The sequence below is a fragment of the Schistocerca piceifrons genome, chromosome 4, assembly GCF_021461385.2.
Source record: "Schistocerca piceifrons isolate TAMUIC-IGC-003096 chromosome 4, iqSchPice1.1, whole genome shotgun sequence".
In the NCBI taxonomy this organism is placed as follows: domain Eukaryota; kingdom Metazoa; phylum Arthropoda; class Insecta; order Orthoptera; family Acrididae; genus Schistocerca; species Schistocerca piceifrons.
In genome coordinates, this window is record NC_060141.1 from 366320102 (window position 1) to 366336345 (window position 16244).

The following is a 16244-nucleotide window of genomic DNA, read 5'->3' on the forward strand; positions in this document are numbered from 1 at the left end:
GAAAAAGGACAACACGAATGGAACAGATTTGCTTGGCTCACGGGAGAGCGTCATGGAAATGGTGAGAAATCTGATCGGCAGTTGCGTGAAGATTGACGCCAACTAGACCGTGAAAGCCTTCTTACACAGTTCCAAAAGACAGCATTAAGTGTTGAATCCAGTAACTTACTACAGTCCCCTAAGTAACACCCAGTCTCTCGGTACGCAAGTGTTTCGGGCAGAAACCTTGCAACGTGATACAATGTTAAGTACCCTCTGCCATGCCCTTCACAGTGGTTTACAGAGTATGGATGTAGATATAGAATGGTTTTCTACTCGATGATGATAGTGAAGACAGCTGCGCTCCTCGGGCTACTCGGTGGAAAGATAATCCGTTGAATACTGACACCAATTTACTCACTGTCTGCGGACTACGTTCAGCAAGTAAATGGTTCTATGAATTCTTTATATTTACAATATAACGTACCAAAAGGATTCACAGTAATCATTTATTGTATAATGAAAAAAACGAGTAGATCGATCAAATGGGTTCTGTTTTTAAATATTACAACATTTTATAAATAAATTTCGGGAATCCATGAAGAAGAATTGATAATCTGAATTATATGACCTCCCTCCTCTCCACTCTTATCCCGGGGGCACTTCGAGGACCCCCTAGTTTAACGCTACGGTCGCAGGTTCGAGTCCTGCCTCGGGCATGGATGTGTGTGATGTTCTTAGGTTAGTTAGGTTTAATTAGTTCTAAGTTCTAGGCGACTGATGACCTCAAAAGTTAAGTCGCATAGTGCTCAGAGCCATTTGAACCTTAGTTTAAGAACTTCAAGTATTTTTATGGAATCGAGTGTCACATCGTGCTATGAGATTCCACGTTCCTAGAACAGATTGTTGAAGGAAGATAAAACGATGTAACTAATGTAGCAGACTTCATATCTGCGAGGGAATACTGTGGGGAAAGAGAGAGAGAGAGAGTGAGAAAGAGAGAGCAAAGACCATGCCAAAGGTGGCGCGGAGTATGAACTGAACATTGAAATGTAGACGGCGTACTAGTACGCGTAGTGTGTAGTGCAGTGTTTGCTTTGCTACTGTCGAAGCGCTTACACATACCTCGCTCCTCTAGAACTGGACTGTGGGGCTGGTCCCGGTGGAAGTTCGAGTCCTCCCTCGGGTATAGGTGTGTGTGTGTTTGTCCTTAGGATAATTTAGGTTACGTAGTGTGTAAGCTTAGGGACTGATGACCTTAGCAGTTAAGTTCCATAAGATTTCACATACACATCCTCTAGAACGCCACTGGAGAACACCCGAACAAAACGTTCTCTCATCATAAATGGTGTACCATGCCATCAGCCCAGGAGCCCTTGTGACACTTGCAGACGTTACAACCGGGCTTCTAGGCATTAAATTTGCTTAAATGTTCGACCATTTTCCTGTCTACGTTAATAATAGCCGCCCTCCTCGTTAGTCGCCCTTTATACCTCGGTTGGCTGTCTCCCACAAGTTCAAGGGATTTTTTGGCGCGCTCAGAAGATGATTTTGATAATTTTCCTTAGCCTTACTCACGACAGGCAACGGCCTTGCCATAGTGGATACACCGGTTCCCGTCAGATCACCGAAGTTAAGCGCTGTCGGGCGTGGCCGGCACTTGGATGGGTGACCATCCGGGGCACCATGTGCTGTTGCCATTTTTCGGGGTGCACTCAGCCTCGTGATGCCAATTGAGGAGCTACTCGACCGAATAGTATCGGCTCCGGTCACAGAAAACCATCATAACGACCGGGAGGGCGGTGTGCTGAGCCCATGCCACTCCTATCTGCATCCTCAGCTGAGGATGACACGGCCGTCGGATGGTCCCGATGGGCCACTTGTGGCCTGAAGACGGAGTGCTTTGATTCACGACCAAACGTCTTGTTTCTTCATAGAGATTCCGGACTGGGTCCTTTCAGGAAGAGTGTCAATGATACACTTGTACCAAAGTGCGATATCGTCAACAGTAAAATGTGACACAATGGACAAACGAGTCCTTCCTCTGTCCTAACCACATTACAGAGAATATACGCTGCCGCTGATAGGAGATATTGGAGCCTTTTCGACTTAATTTATTTTAAGACTGCTGCAGAGGGCATGAAATGAGGTGTACAGGTGGCACTTTTAGCTATTTCAGCAACGAAAAAAACATTGCACCCCTCGGTGGACAAATACTGAAGTGAGTTAACTTGATAACATTTGAACGATTAAAAGGAACATTACTATTAATTTTCAATATAGTAGTTCTGGCTGTAACAGGCTTTACCAAATGACAACAGTAAAACTAATAAACGGGAATTAAATACAGAAAAGCCGATATTTAGTTTTGGCCATGGAAATAACAATAAAGTGAAAATTTTCGTGATGAGAAATATGCTTTGATTAAGCGGTGTATCCCTCGATACCGCGCGACGTCAGTATCTTTTTGCAGAAAACGATGATAGTGTTTTCTTGCGCATTTAGATACGTAATATTTTATCGAACAGAGTCCGGAGTTCCGAGTCCGAGACACCGATCTTGAACTTGTCCACGAGCGTAGCAGACGGAAATAAACACCTTGATATCTCTACGCTACGCACAATCTAAACAAACTGGCATCGGACGGTTTTTTACGGCATTCGTCTTACGAAAGCGGAATGGTTTCTCAGACATACTGGTAAATAAGCTACAAACACATACAACGATTCAAAAAAAAAAAAAAAAAAAAACAACAAGTGGAAAAATATTTTCGCACCGCACACTGACAGTGAAATTGGGGACGACTAGGAAGGATATAACGTCGTTAGCGACAGCGATGTTTCTCACTGGGTCAAGGATAGCGTACTAATCTGGTTGCAGTCTTGTTAAATGAAGTAATTCGGCTCCACCCTACATTAAGTAGAAATACCCGCTTCTACCGATTTGCGCTATATTTCATTAAAATGTATTATTAATTGTGTAATTTTCAGACAACTGATGACAATACTACATACGATGCTTATAGAAACATTTTCGGGCAGCAAGCAGTTGTTTTTTCTAAATTAGTTTAGCTCACTTAAAAGGCCTCATACTTACCTTTTCAACAAACGTTATACTTTTTCCAAAAGCGTTATATTTCAAAAGTTTTTGTTATTCACAAATTTCGTGTTCTGGAAAATTCCATTCTTAAATTGTATTTCTAAAATTTCAGTAAGGCAGCTTTTTAGCCAGGATTTTTCTAATTCCAAAAACGCCCGCTTCGAGAACTACTTATTAGTTTGTGAGTTATTTCGTTTGGAGTATCTACCTTTCTCAAAACTTTTCGGTGGAGTTTGGGAATCCTCGGGCACATACAAATCATGCGCAAGAAGTAATACGTAACTTTTTTCCCGTTTTAGTAATACAGGGTGAGTCAAAAAGGAATTCACAGCATTCTAATGATGTAAAAATTGAGATAAGTCACAGAATCTGTATATGTGTCATTGTGTAGGAAACGAACTCAAGTTTGATTCACGTAGCGCTTCTGCACCCGATTCCGCCACCAGGGACGCCAGCGTAGTGCACTGTTGTTAAAATGTCTACTTTCACTGGATCGTGTCTCTGGATATGCTTGAAAAGTTTGTAATTTCACAGATCGACGAAGATGGCCGAGATAGGATGGTTTACTACCAGCAAGGCAGTGAAGCATCTCATTTTCTCAATGTAGTTCGATGTTTCATCGATAATCGCTCCCCAGATAGGTGGACTGGCCGTGAAAGGTCGATCCTATGGCCACCCCTCGCTCACCAGACTTGCAACCATTGGATTTCTTTCTCTAGGGTCCCATTAAATACCGTATTTATGTTCCTCACCTACCAAACAATTTGACCGACCTGTCATTGCAGCAGTTACGCCGCATTTGCTGTAACGAATGTAGGAAGAAATGGATTACCGGTTGTATATTTGCCGCATCACAAATGGTAGTCACATCGAACCAAAATGACACATCTACCAATTCTGTAAGTTATACCAATAAATTTCTATAAAACTCCAAAGTCGTTAAGTCCTTCTTGACTCACTCTGTACAACTGTTTGTTAAACAGACTTACATAATTTTCTATTACGTCTTTGTCTCTTTTGACTTTCCTGAGCTTTAAGTTAACATTCAAAACGTATAGTTCTCGTCTTTCAACATTCTGGGTTATTGGCTATTAAGCTCGCACGTAAATACGAGAGGTGCACAGCGCCACAATTACTAGGAGCATTACAGTGATTAGATAAATACCACTTAGTTAAAGTGTATATTGACAATCAGTCGGGGACTAGCATTAAATTAGCAAACAATCCACGTCACATGGTGTAATTTTCACTCAGTTTGCAATGATCATTCAAACTGTAAAGTTACTTTTTTAGAACTGGGTGAATCAGTCTGAGATTACCTATCAAAATGTACATTTCGTGCTCAAATAGTTTTAGTGGTCTTACATGAAAACCACTCGATAAGCAGGAAATCCGATTTCGAGTCCCGGTCCGACACAAATTTTCAAGCCCGCGCGGTTAGACGCGCCATGTCACGGATTGCGCGACCCCTCCCGCTGGACTTTCGAGTCCTCCCTTGGGCATGGGTGTGTGTGTTGTTCTTAGCATAAGTTAGCCGGCACGGTAGCTCAGCGTGTTCGGTCAGAGGGCCGACTGTCCTCTGTAATAAAAAAAACTGAGTGAAGGAATCAACGATCAACTTGAACCGATGCCACGTGATGTCCGCCCAGACCAAACGCAACGAACTATACTGAACAAAATGAGATAAGAAAAGGGGGGGGGGGACTGATGACCTCAAATGTTAAGTTCCATAGTGCTTACAGCCATTTGAACCGTTTTGGTTTAGACCGTTAATTGTGACAAATCTGATCAGACAGAAAACATAAATTGTAATTAACACTGAAAAAAAAATGGTTCAAATGGCTCTGAACACTATGGGACTTAACATACGTGGTCATTAGTCCCCTAGAACTTAGAACTACTTAAACCTAACTAACCTAAAGACATCACACACATCCACGCCCGAGGCAGGATTCGAACCTGCGACCGTAGCGGTCACGCGGTTCCAGACTGAAGCGCCTAGAACCGCACGGCTACACCGGCCGGCTTTAACACTGAAACGATCGAAAATTAATTACTGAAGCGTGGTTTTCATGATTTAACATTCAACAGCTAATAATAATAACTTCGTGTGGCTTGATGCCCTGGTGCAAGTCTTTCTATTGGATGCCTCTTCAGCGACTCTAGACTACCGAAGACTTAACACTAGTGAGTAAGACTACTACGTGTCATACTTATTTTTTACTTTCTTTGCTTTCGTAAACAATTTCGGGTAAAGATGCTTGTTGTTAAGCAGTTCACGGACAGTTTCCTTCACCCACGGACCTCGTGATGACTGGGTGTTGTGTGCTGTTCTTAGGTTAGTTAGGTTTAAGTAGTTCTAAGTTCTAGGGGACTGATGACCATAGATGTTAATTCCCATAGTGCTCAGAGCCATTTGAACCATTTTTTTCAACCACGGATTTGCTTTTGATGCACTTCCAGTGGAACATAAGACACAACAAAAATAAATATGTAAATAAACCGAAGGTCTAAACATTGTCCGTGGTGAGTTTAGTAAAACAGTTAAATGCATCCAGTAAATATTTAGTGTAAAGTTATTTTTATACCGTACTTAGATGTATTTTTACTCACAGTACGTGCAGTTCTTACATCAAATAAGAAAGAATTTGAGCACATGAATCTGAAAGCTATCAAAAAATCAAAAATTACTAACCAGGCACGAATATATCTAGTCATAGAATCAGTCCACGTTGTACTATTGCTCTGGATGGCACGATTGGGCGCTCTACAGAATTTGAAAAACATTTTCGGCATCAAATTCAGTCCAAATACCCCTGGTGGTCTATAGACATAAATTTTGATGGTGTTCAGTTAAGGTTATACCATTTCTCACAAATGAAATTAAGTGAAATGAGCGTATGGCATCGATGGCCGGGAGTCCCCATCCGGGGACGTTCGGCCGCAGGTCTTATTTCAGTCGACGCCACACTGGGCGACTTGCGCGCCGGTGATGAGGATGAAATGATGAGAAGGACAACGCAACACCCAGTCCCCGAGCGGAGAAAATCTCCAACACGGCCGGGAATCGAACTCTTCCAATTTGTGTGACTCATAGTGTAACACAAATTTGTTTGCAGTATCAACGAGGAACATATGGAAACACAGTCAAGAAAAAGGAATAGGATGATACAATATGTAATAGTACATAAAAGAATAACAAACTTGTTACTCTTGTAGTAGTTATGCGCGAACATGGAAACTAAGATGAAATGTGAACAAATTTCCTTACCCCATCAAGTATTCACTTTCTGACTCACAAGAACTTTATAACACGAACTTTGATTAATTCTGTAGTAAGATAAAACGCGCCAACAGAAGATTAATTAAAAGAATTAGTTGAATGGGAACAGAGAGGACGTCCGAAATATTCCGAAGCCTCCTTTGAAATCAGAAGAAAAAAGAAAAACAGCACTCGCAACTCATATAATGAGCAGCAAAGTTCAAACAATGGTGGTATTTGCGTTCTAATGAGAAATGAGTATGGTAACAGACGAAAATTTCTTGTCATATATGCACAGAAGAGCACAATGTCAAGACGACATGGTGTTGAATTTAAGCTTATAAGTAATGCTTATTAATTTAATTATTTGTAGGGCAAATTATTTTGATATCTCTGTAAAGGTGGTGGTGCACCCCAACCAGTTAGCGTATTTTCGGTAATATCTTCCTTCTTCCTCTCTCTCTCTCTCTCTCTCTCTATCAGTCTAATTGTGTGTGTGTGTGTGTGTGTGTGTGTGTGTGTGTGTGTGTGTGTGTGTGTGTGTGTGCGCGAGAGTAGTGGATTATTTTACGATAATCTTACAGCAGTTAATGGAACTAGAAGAGAAGCGTAAATGCATGTGTGCTAAACATACTGGAGGAATATCACAAACAAGCAAAGTGACCTTTATTCCGGAAGATGTGATGCTGCTTACAAGCTTTGGACGAAGCTTGGCAGAAAGTGTCCTCACTTTTGCCGTTATTTACGATGTGGATATCTCGCACAATCGCTACTTTACGCGTTTGGGCAATTTCCTATGCATTTGCACACGCAGATAACGACCCACAGCGGTCACTGCATGTCTGTACACGGAATACCACTTAACAAAGGAACAGGGAATATTTCATACGCAGTTGCAAACATTTATACGGGATTTCAGCGAAGCCATTCTACAAAAAGGTGTGAGCCCATCTGCAAAAATAATACTCATTTCTTTTCCACGCACCAACTGACTGAGCGTCCATTTTACGAGGAAACTGGCAGCTGTGAGTGCCGACCGTAAACTTTATCGGCCAGTGGTGGCTCTTCCTAAAGGCCTGAAGCGTGTGGAGCAAGGCAATCGCTCTGCGCGGCACAGCACAGAGTTAGCGCCCTGAAACGCACTTCGTTGATTCTGCTGAATTTCAGATACCGATTTTCTGATACCGCCCTTCTACTTATAAAGCAACAACTGTGGCCGTGAGGGTAGACCTATAGTTTCACCCTAATGCTCGTCAAAACTAGTTTTGACAACTCACAACTGTGTGAGCTGGAACATTATTTCCTTAGTAGACATAGTCACCTATATTGGTTTCATAGGGATTACATGTTCCCTTTTCTTTCGGGATGACGTCAGTGCTCCCTGAAAACCACAACATGATCGTTCTAATCATAACATCAAAGCTCTATTGAAAATGTCCTCCTCCTCCTGCTCTAAACATATCTCATCTGCAGCGGAGTGTGCGCTGATATGAAACTTCCTAGCAGATTAAAACTGTGTACCGGACCGAGACTCGAACTCGAGACCTTTGCCTTTCGCGGGCAAGTGCTCTACCAACTGAGGTACCGAAGCACGACTCACGCCCCGTCCTCACAGCTTCACTTCTGCCGGTACCTCGTCTCCTACCTTCCAAACTTTACAGAAGCTCTCCTGCGAACCTTGCAGAACTAGCAGTCCTGAAAGAAAGGATTTTGCGGAGACATGGCTTAGCCACAGCCTGGGGGATGTTTCCAGAATGAGATTTTCACTTTGCAGCGGAGTCTCCGCAATATCCTTTCTTTCAGGAGTGCTAGTTCTGCAAGGTTCGCAGGAGAGCTTCTGTAAAGTTTGGAAGGTAAGAGACGAGGTACTGGCGGAAGTGAAGCTGTGAGGACGGGGCGTGAGTCGTGCTTGGGTAGCTCAGTTGGTAGAGCGCTTGCCCGCGAAAGGCAAAGGTCCCCAAGTTCGAGTCTCGGTCCGGCACACAGTTTTAAACTGCCAGGAAGTTTCATATCTCATACCGATTCTGAAGCTTTCTACGAATCATGTATGTAACAAATTTCAAATCTTATTTACAAAGTACTACTTCTCTGGAATGACCATTAATTCGATAAACTTAACCACTTTAAATTTCTACGAAGGTAAAAGGTCACAATAAGTAGAGTCAGAGGACCTTAGGCGACACAAAATGTTGGCAGATAAGCAAATAATTGAAAAAAAAATTATTTACAGCATTTAAGGAATGTATGGCAGCACGAGTTGTGGCATGGTCAGGCTGAAAATCTCCATAGGCTTTTCCTCATCTGTTAGCTCATGAACAAGCGAAGCGAGCATTGCTGACACGTATACAGGATGGGGCACATGAAAGTGTCCCGGAGAACAGAGTACAAGGGTACAAAGAAGCACAGCAGAAGAAAGGAAACAGTAATAATTTGAGTACAGTACATGTTGAAAGTTACCACCATTTATCTCTTGGCACTTTTAGGCCATAGTCTGCTAGTTGCGAAGCTGGACTACTTGGAGTGCTGCGATCTTATTTGAAATGTTCTGCTGCAGTTCTTGAAGAACGTAAGGGTTATTGCGATACACCTTAGACATGAAGGATGCCCACACAAAGTAATCGCATACTGTCAGATTAGGTGATCTGGGTAGCCAGCTAGGGCTGCGATCAGAGTGGCCTCAGCTAAGAACTCTGTTGGGCTTGAAGATTGTGTGTACGTGCTCCAAGGTTAGGCCGGCTGTATGGGCAGTTGCTCCATCCTGTTGGAAGTAACTGTAGGTCTTTTCCTCCTCGGGTAATGCTGCCACAAACGTTTTCAAAATGTAGGCAACGTAACGTGCCAAAGTCAGTGTCTCATGGAAGAAGATACAACCAGTAATGCAGAGAGTTATGAGGATTCTCCACTGCCCAGAACCTGTGATACTGTGAGTTGACGTAACAACTAAGATGAAACAAGGCTTCATCTGACATACGAAACAGATACATCTCCAAGCGATTCCTTGTTATCTCAGTGAACAGCCACTCGCAAAACTAGAGGCGCCGAGGAGCGCCTGCTGGTTGTAATGCATGAACAACAGACACGCGGTATGGATGCATGTGCCGGTCCAGGTGGAGTCCGGACGATCGACGTAATACGCCGGCCTCTTGCGAGAGGCGTCGGGTTGATTCGGTAGGAGTCTGAAGCATTCTCTGGTGGATTGCAGCCGCATTTTCTGGTGTGCGGGCAGGTTTCGGAATGTTTTTTGACTTGTTCAAAACAGATCCTGTCTGATGCTATTTGCGGACTAAGCGTTGCATGTCACTCTTTGCTGGATCTCTGACACCATTAAAGTTCTCAGGAAACAACTGACCACGTATTTTCAGCGACTCTGTAGTCACGTAACTTTCCACAACGAACACCCACTACTCCATTGTGAGTACCAGCATCTCTTATGCTCTGCTCCAATCACAATGATACAGCCCACACTAGGCTTAAACCGGAGTGGATCACGTGGCGGGCGTACACGTGGAGTGCGTGTCACGGGGTGTGGTTCCATGCATACATTCACGTCCAGTCGTATCCATTCATCTAGGCCACTTTTTTTTGCCACATCCTGTACTTTCACTGACGAAGAAAATAGGCGCGACTATTCGTCGTGCATTTGCTGCGTAGCATAGGCCTATTTTAGCGCTATGTAAAGGCACCTCTTTTATGATAAATGGGCTCTCGTCACCCCAGTAGATTACCATTCTGGAACAGAATTGCCAGGGAAGTTGGAAACACGCCTCGTTAGTCGTAAATATCGTGTACGGATACAAACAACAGTTCTGCACATTTACGAGAAACGGCTTACCAACATTCATTCTCCTAGCAAGCAGACATGCACCCGCTGATTTTTGTGATTTTGGCTTAGAGCATGCGGTACCCACACACCCGATTCCTTAACCTTCCTCAGTGTATAGAAATGTCGCACGATGGAGAACGATCACGGTTCATCACGTTTGCAGTTCTCGAGTATGCTGTCGTGGATCATTGTGAATTAACGCGTTTAAACGATCTTCAACAAACACAGAAGGCCTTCCTGAACGTTGAGAGACACCAACGTAAAAATGAGAAAACCATTTTCTTGTCGTGCTTTGTTCAATCGCATTATCCCCATACACGGCGCAAATGTTTCTGGCTGCCTTCGATGCTCTCACCTCTCTACTGAACTCAACCAGAACATTATGTCGGAAATGTTCCGATTTATCCACTTCGCATTATATTTTCTTGCGTCCACAGCCCGACTCCATCTCCACATGACAAAATGACAATACGTAAACTCAAATAGCAACAGTGAAATACAAATAAAAATCGATAATTAAATCCAAAGCACTGAAATACAAATATACAAAATAAAAACACCAACTTATGAACCAACCTGATAGTTACACTACATATAATCAAACGTACCAGACTACATACGAATGTCGGAAGACTCAACCGAGTGGACAGTCTCGTCGAATGCTACCGCCTATTTGGGCACATATTTGCAATGTGGCTCTCATTGAACATCACCACAGTCACACGTACTTTCAGTACAAAAGCCCCACTTATAAATGTTGTATCTGCATATACATTCTACAGTGTAGTATCTGTTACACAGTACTCGCATCTTCCTAGGTTGATGAAAGTCTGCAACTTTAACAGTTTACTGTCAATAAGTTCGTGATTCTGGGTTTCCGTGGCTTGTCAGTCACTTCTACATTCAGCATCCCAGATGGACCCAGCGGAGAGAATTTGGAGTCCTCTTTCATAAGCTAGCCTTCTGCGCTTCAGGCTTTTCCTAGTCTGCAAAAGTAAATATTCACGAAGAGGGGCTGATTCATTTTTAGAAACCTACTGTCGAAGGTTGTAGACAGGCGCCGTACGACGAAGGTGAGGTAGACAGATTTTCAACAGTACTGGCAGCCAGGGTGTAGATGTAGCTTTGACAGCACCACTAATAATTCTCATAGCTGCATTCAAACGAACGTCAAATGCCTCTGAGCACTATGGGACTTAAAATCTGAGATCATCAGTCCCCTAGAACTTAGAACTACTTAAACCTAACTAAACTAAGGACATCACACACAGCCATGACCCATGCAGGATTCGAACCTGCGACTGTAGCGGTCGCGCGATTCCAGACTGAAGCGCCTAGAACCACTTGGTCACATCGACCGTCACGAACGTCAACTTTGTTGACATGAGCGCTGCGTAACCACACTGGTAGCTTCTATGAGAAATTTATGACATCACACAACCGACTCACCCGCAACTTGGGCGCGAAGGCGCAGAGCCAAATTATCAGCAGGTGTTTACACTTGTCGGCGGAATGTTTTCTCGTAACGTACTGTAACTTTTTTACGCGTGTTTCAGACCGGCGCCAGTAAAAACAGCCAAAGAAGAAAAGAAAATGGAAATGGATAACAAAGAACTGAACGAACGGCCGAAGAGGGTAAGCTTTCGCAGAAGATCAGCAGAGGGATTTCCGTTAAAAAAAGATTGAGGCCCAGCTGTGCGGAAACTCTGCTGTCCATGACGCGGCCAACAGCGGAAGTACGAGACACGCATCCGGTAGGCGCTGGTTTGGAATTCCTGTACGGCCAGAGTTCTTTTGCTTAAAGCGAATGCCACGATCTTTTCTTTGAAAACCGCACGGCCTGTTCCTTGCCTCACTTTTCTCCAATCCCTGCTTGTGTTACGCCTCTAATGACCTCGCCGCTGTATGGAAATTAAATTCTTATTATCTTTCCCTTCTCCCTCTTTGGAACTATTGTCACTGCAAAATTTCATAAATTAATGCATCAGCATTACTACTTTTCAAGAGTATGGAGAGTCGCTACGTAGTGCTACGAAGATTCTGATTCGTCGTCATGAACCTATTCGTTTGATATTGCGGCAAAGAGATACGATGCACATACCAGGTACTCCCCCAGGTGTCGTCAAGCGCAGTTTCTATGGCGTTTCGCTAGATATTTGCAATTTTGAACTTGCAATGTTTGGCTCCGGCCAACCCAAACAAACACTGCTCATTACGTCTCTCAAAGAGCCCAGATTCGACAGAAAGCGTCGGTTTGTTTCCCGTTATAAACTAAATAAAATTCTTTTTAATACGGAATTTTGTGTGTCCAACTCTTACGAGAGACACACTGTGTATATTTACTTATTTTTCTTACATTTCTGCCGATCTTGAGCTCCACGTATAATCAGTTGAGTCTAGCTGCCTTTCTTAAGTATCTGTCCCATCTGGTCGGCGGTCTTCCCCTTGGTCTTTTATGGTAAATTGAGCTCCAATCTATTTTGACCATCTGCCATCTTTTCTTCGAGCGACATGACCAGTCCACTGTCATTTCAAGGTATTCAGTCTTTCCTTTATGCCACTGACCTTTGTTTTTCGTCTGTGATCAACTGCTATCTTTCTGTCTTTCTTCGTGGAGCCCAGCATTGATCTTGCCTCTCATCTTTGGGTGACTATTAGTTTTCTAACAATAAACTCATTTAACTTCCTTGTCTCACAGCTTCAAGTTATTACTGGCAGTATATATTGGTTGAGAAGTATTTTCTACATCTTCAGCTTCAAAACTGAAGAGTGGTTTCCAGAAGCTTGCCAGCCCAATTTGACATGTCGAAATACTTCTGGTTTTAGATCTCCTTTCACACTGACAAGTTAACCCAGATAGACATATTCTGTGACCCTTTGAATTTGCATACTTCCAACAGATGTGTTTTTCTGCGGTCTCTATTCGCTCGCCTAGGATATCGATTTTATCATAGTTCAACTTCAGTGCAGACTGGTTCGATAACCAATATTTTAAGTTCTATATTATTTGCAAATAAAACAACATATCAACAAATCATAGAATATTTAATCTATTGCCCAGAACTTGTATTCGCTCTGTTTTCCAATTCACTTTAGGCATTGCTTTTATTGTGACTGCTTAAAATAGTTTTTGGAGCTACCGAGTCACTTTGCAGAGTAAAAGCATTGCGCTGTTTTGGCGACGTAATCATTTTCGGATGCGTGTCAGGGTGATTTTGCACAATGACGCCATGTTGCAACAGGTAGTGTCAGCGCGGCCGCTAAGTTCCATCTCGGCGAAGAAGACAGACACACTCTAAGTCTTTGGCCTCGTGCAAAGTCGACCTTACCAGGAAATTTAACAGGGACAAATTCTTCCCCTGTTCCTCTCGGACGAACAGGTCAACGGTAGAACAGGCAGCAGCTTCTGTAAACCCGATCGCTCAAGGTAGATCAACAGACGGTGTTGGAGAGACGAGACATGCCGTGTAACCGTCTCCATGAAGGATTGCGCTGTTGCTGCCGACCGCACATCTAACCGCCACTGAGGTCACAGGTTCCGGTACACAGATAGTCGCACCCTGTGTATCCAAATTCTGGCACAATTTTTCCTCTTTTCCCCACGCTCATCGCATTTCAATGCCTTTTTATCCTAACGACTTGCAAACTGGATTATGTTAAGAACACACTGAGGTGACAAAACTCATGGAATAGCTCCAAATATCGTTTCGGATATTCTTTTGCCCGGTGCAGTGCAGCAGTTCGACATGGCATGGACTCAACAAGTCGTTGGAAGTCCTGCGCAGAAATACTGAGCCATGCTGCGTCCATATCCGGCCAAAATTGCGAAAGTGTTACCGGTGCGGAGTGTTGTGCACGAACTGACCTCTGGATTATCTCCCATAAATGTTCGCTGGGATTTATGTCGGGCGATCTGGGTGGCCAAATCATTCGCTCGAATTGTCCGAAATGTCCTTCAAACCAATTACGAACAAATGTGGCCTTGTGATGTGGTGCATTGTCATCCATAAAAATTCCATCATTGTTTGGAACATGAACTCCATGAATGGCCGCAAAAGTTCTCCAAGTAGCCGACCATAACCATTTACAGTCAGAGATCGCTTCAGTTGGACCAGAGGGCCCAGTCCAATCCATGTAAACACAGCCCACGCCATTATGTAGCCACCATCAGTTTGCACAGTGCCTTATTGATAACCTGAGTCCATGGCTTTAGCGGGTCTGCCTCACAGTCGAAACCTATCATCAACTGAATCGGGAGGCTTATGGTGAGGCCCGGTTTCCCAGTCGTCTAGCGTCCAATCAATATGGTCACGAGCTCAGGAGACGCACTCCCGTCGGTTGTCTACTGCCATAGCCCATTAACGCGAAATTTCGCCGCACTGTCCTAACGGATACATTCTACGTACGTCCCACGTTGATTTCTGTGATTGCCACTGCGTTGTCCGTGGTGAGAGGTAATGCCTGAAATTTGGTATTCTCGACACTCTCTTGACTCTGTGGATCTCGGAACATTGAATCCGCTGATGACTTCCGAAATTGAACGTTCCTTGCGCCTAGCTCCACAAATAAAGTCAAATGGCTCGAACCACCATGGGACTTAACATCTGAGGTCATCAGTCCCATAGACTTAGAACTAATTAAACCTATCTAACCTAAGAACATCACACACATCCATGCCCGAGGCAGGATTCGAACCTGCGACCGTAGCAGCCGGCGAAGTTGCTAAATTTCAGGCACAATCTTTTATTAGCCGTAATTTCGTAACCAAACATTTGGGGGCCTATGTTTATATGAACTTTTTTCTTTAGTTTTACTTGTAGAATAACATTTTAAAATACTTGCATACCTTCGTGAACCACCCTGTATTTGGTAACAACGGTTCCCCTGTATTACATGTAATTAAAAAAAAAACTTATGTCTGTCTGAATGTTCTAGACTATCGTGGAAAAATTTGAAGTAAATAGGTCAAGTGCTTTTGAGTTTTTTGTAACAACGTTAAAGAACGACTTAATTTACACGCCGTACCGTGCTTTAATTTTTTTGTACATTTCATACAATTAGCATGTTTGTTTCATAGCGTTCAAATTTCGATGAATAGTGTTGTCCGTATCCCCCCTCCCCCGCGACGTCAGCTGTTGTTTATTGCATAATGCTGTGCTCTTGGTTTAACTTTGTGTTGCCAGGTTTCTCTCTTTTTGTTTATGTCAAGCAGCACAGCGGAAGTTAGGAGCATTTTGCTCTCTGCTCCTCCCAGGCTTTCTCTGGCATTAGAACGCACTCGCTCAGCCAGATGGACACGTTGGTCCGGCGCCTCGTGTTTACCCCGGGCGCCAAACAAACGGGCTAACCGCACGCGCGGCTTCCCAGAATCCAGCGACTTGCGTCCGCTTCTACGTATACTCCAAACAGCGGCGACGGCTACCCGGAACCTTCTGTACAAAAAACTAGTTGCTGCCAGGAAGTTGCGGGGCACATTTAACGAGCCGGTTGCTGGAATTTCATGCTCGATTACCTGTAAACACTGACATAGTACATTTGTTATCCACATACGATGAAATACGAGTAAGGTGGGCTGCGTACACTTAGTTGTTTCCCTCGACTGAACTGCTGAGTCGAAATAGATGGGTCCACGATTTCAGACTGACTAAATTGCTTAGCTCGAAAGATGCACTCACAGACAGTCGGTTGCCCTACAGGTTTTCTAAAGCCGTCGGAGTACATATTCAAGGTGTGCACTATCAAACGATTACCAGAAAAAAATTAGCCTTTGCTTTTCTTTGTGTAGAATACTAGCTTTTTGACTGCGGCGCCACTCCCGTAAGGATGTCATATACATCCGGGCCGCTCGCACTACCGCCTGACCACCAACTATACTCGACGTCAACGTACAATAACTACTCACAGATGTTAGGTGGCATCACTAGCAGTGGAGGGTAGCAGCCTGTCGCAAGAGGGGGGTGGGTGGGTGGGGGGGGGGGGGGAGCGAGAACCGGAAAACTTGCAGTTGTTCTCTTAATGGAGGATTATGTCGCGTCCAAAGGGGCATGGTCATTGGCTTTTGGACCAAGGGTGGAAGCATTT

General features: G+C 43.7%; 1 pseudogene; it reads left to right on the forward strand.

Moving 5' to 3' along the window:
- Positions 1-1561: 1561 nt before the first annotated feature.
- LOC124796607 lies at positions 1562-1679 on the forward strand (annotated as a pseudogene).
- Positions 1680-16244: the final 14565 nt, after the last annotated feature.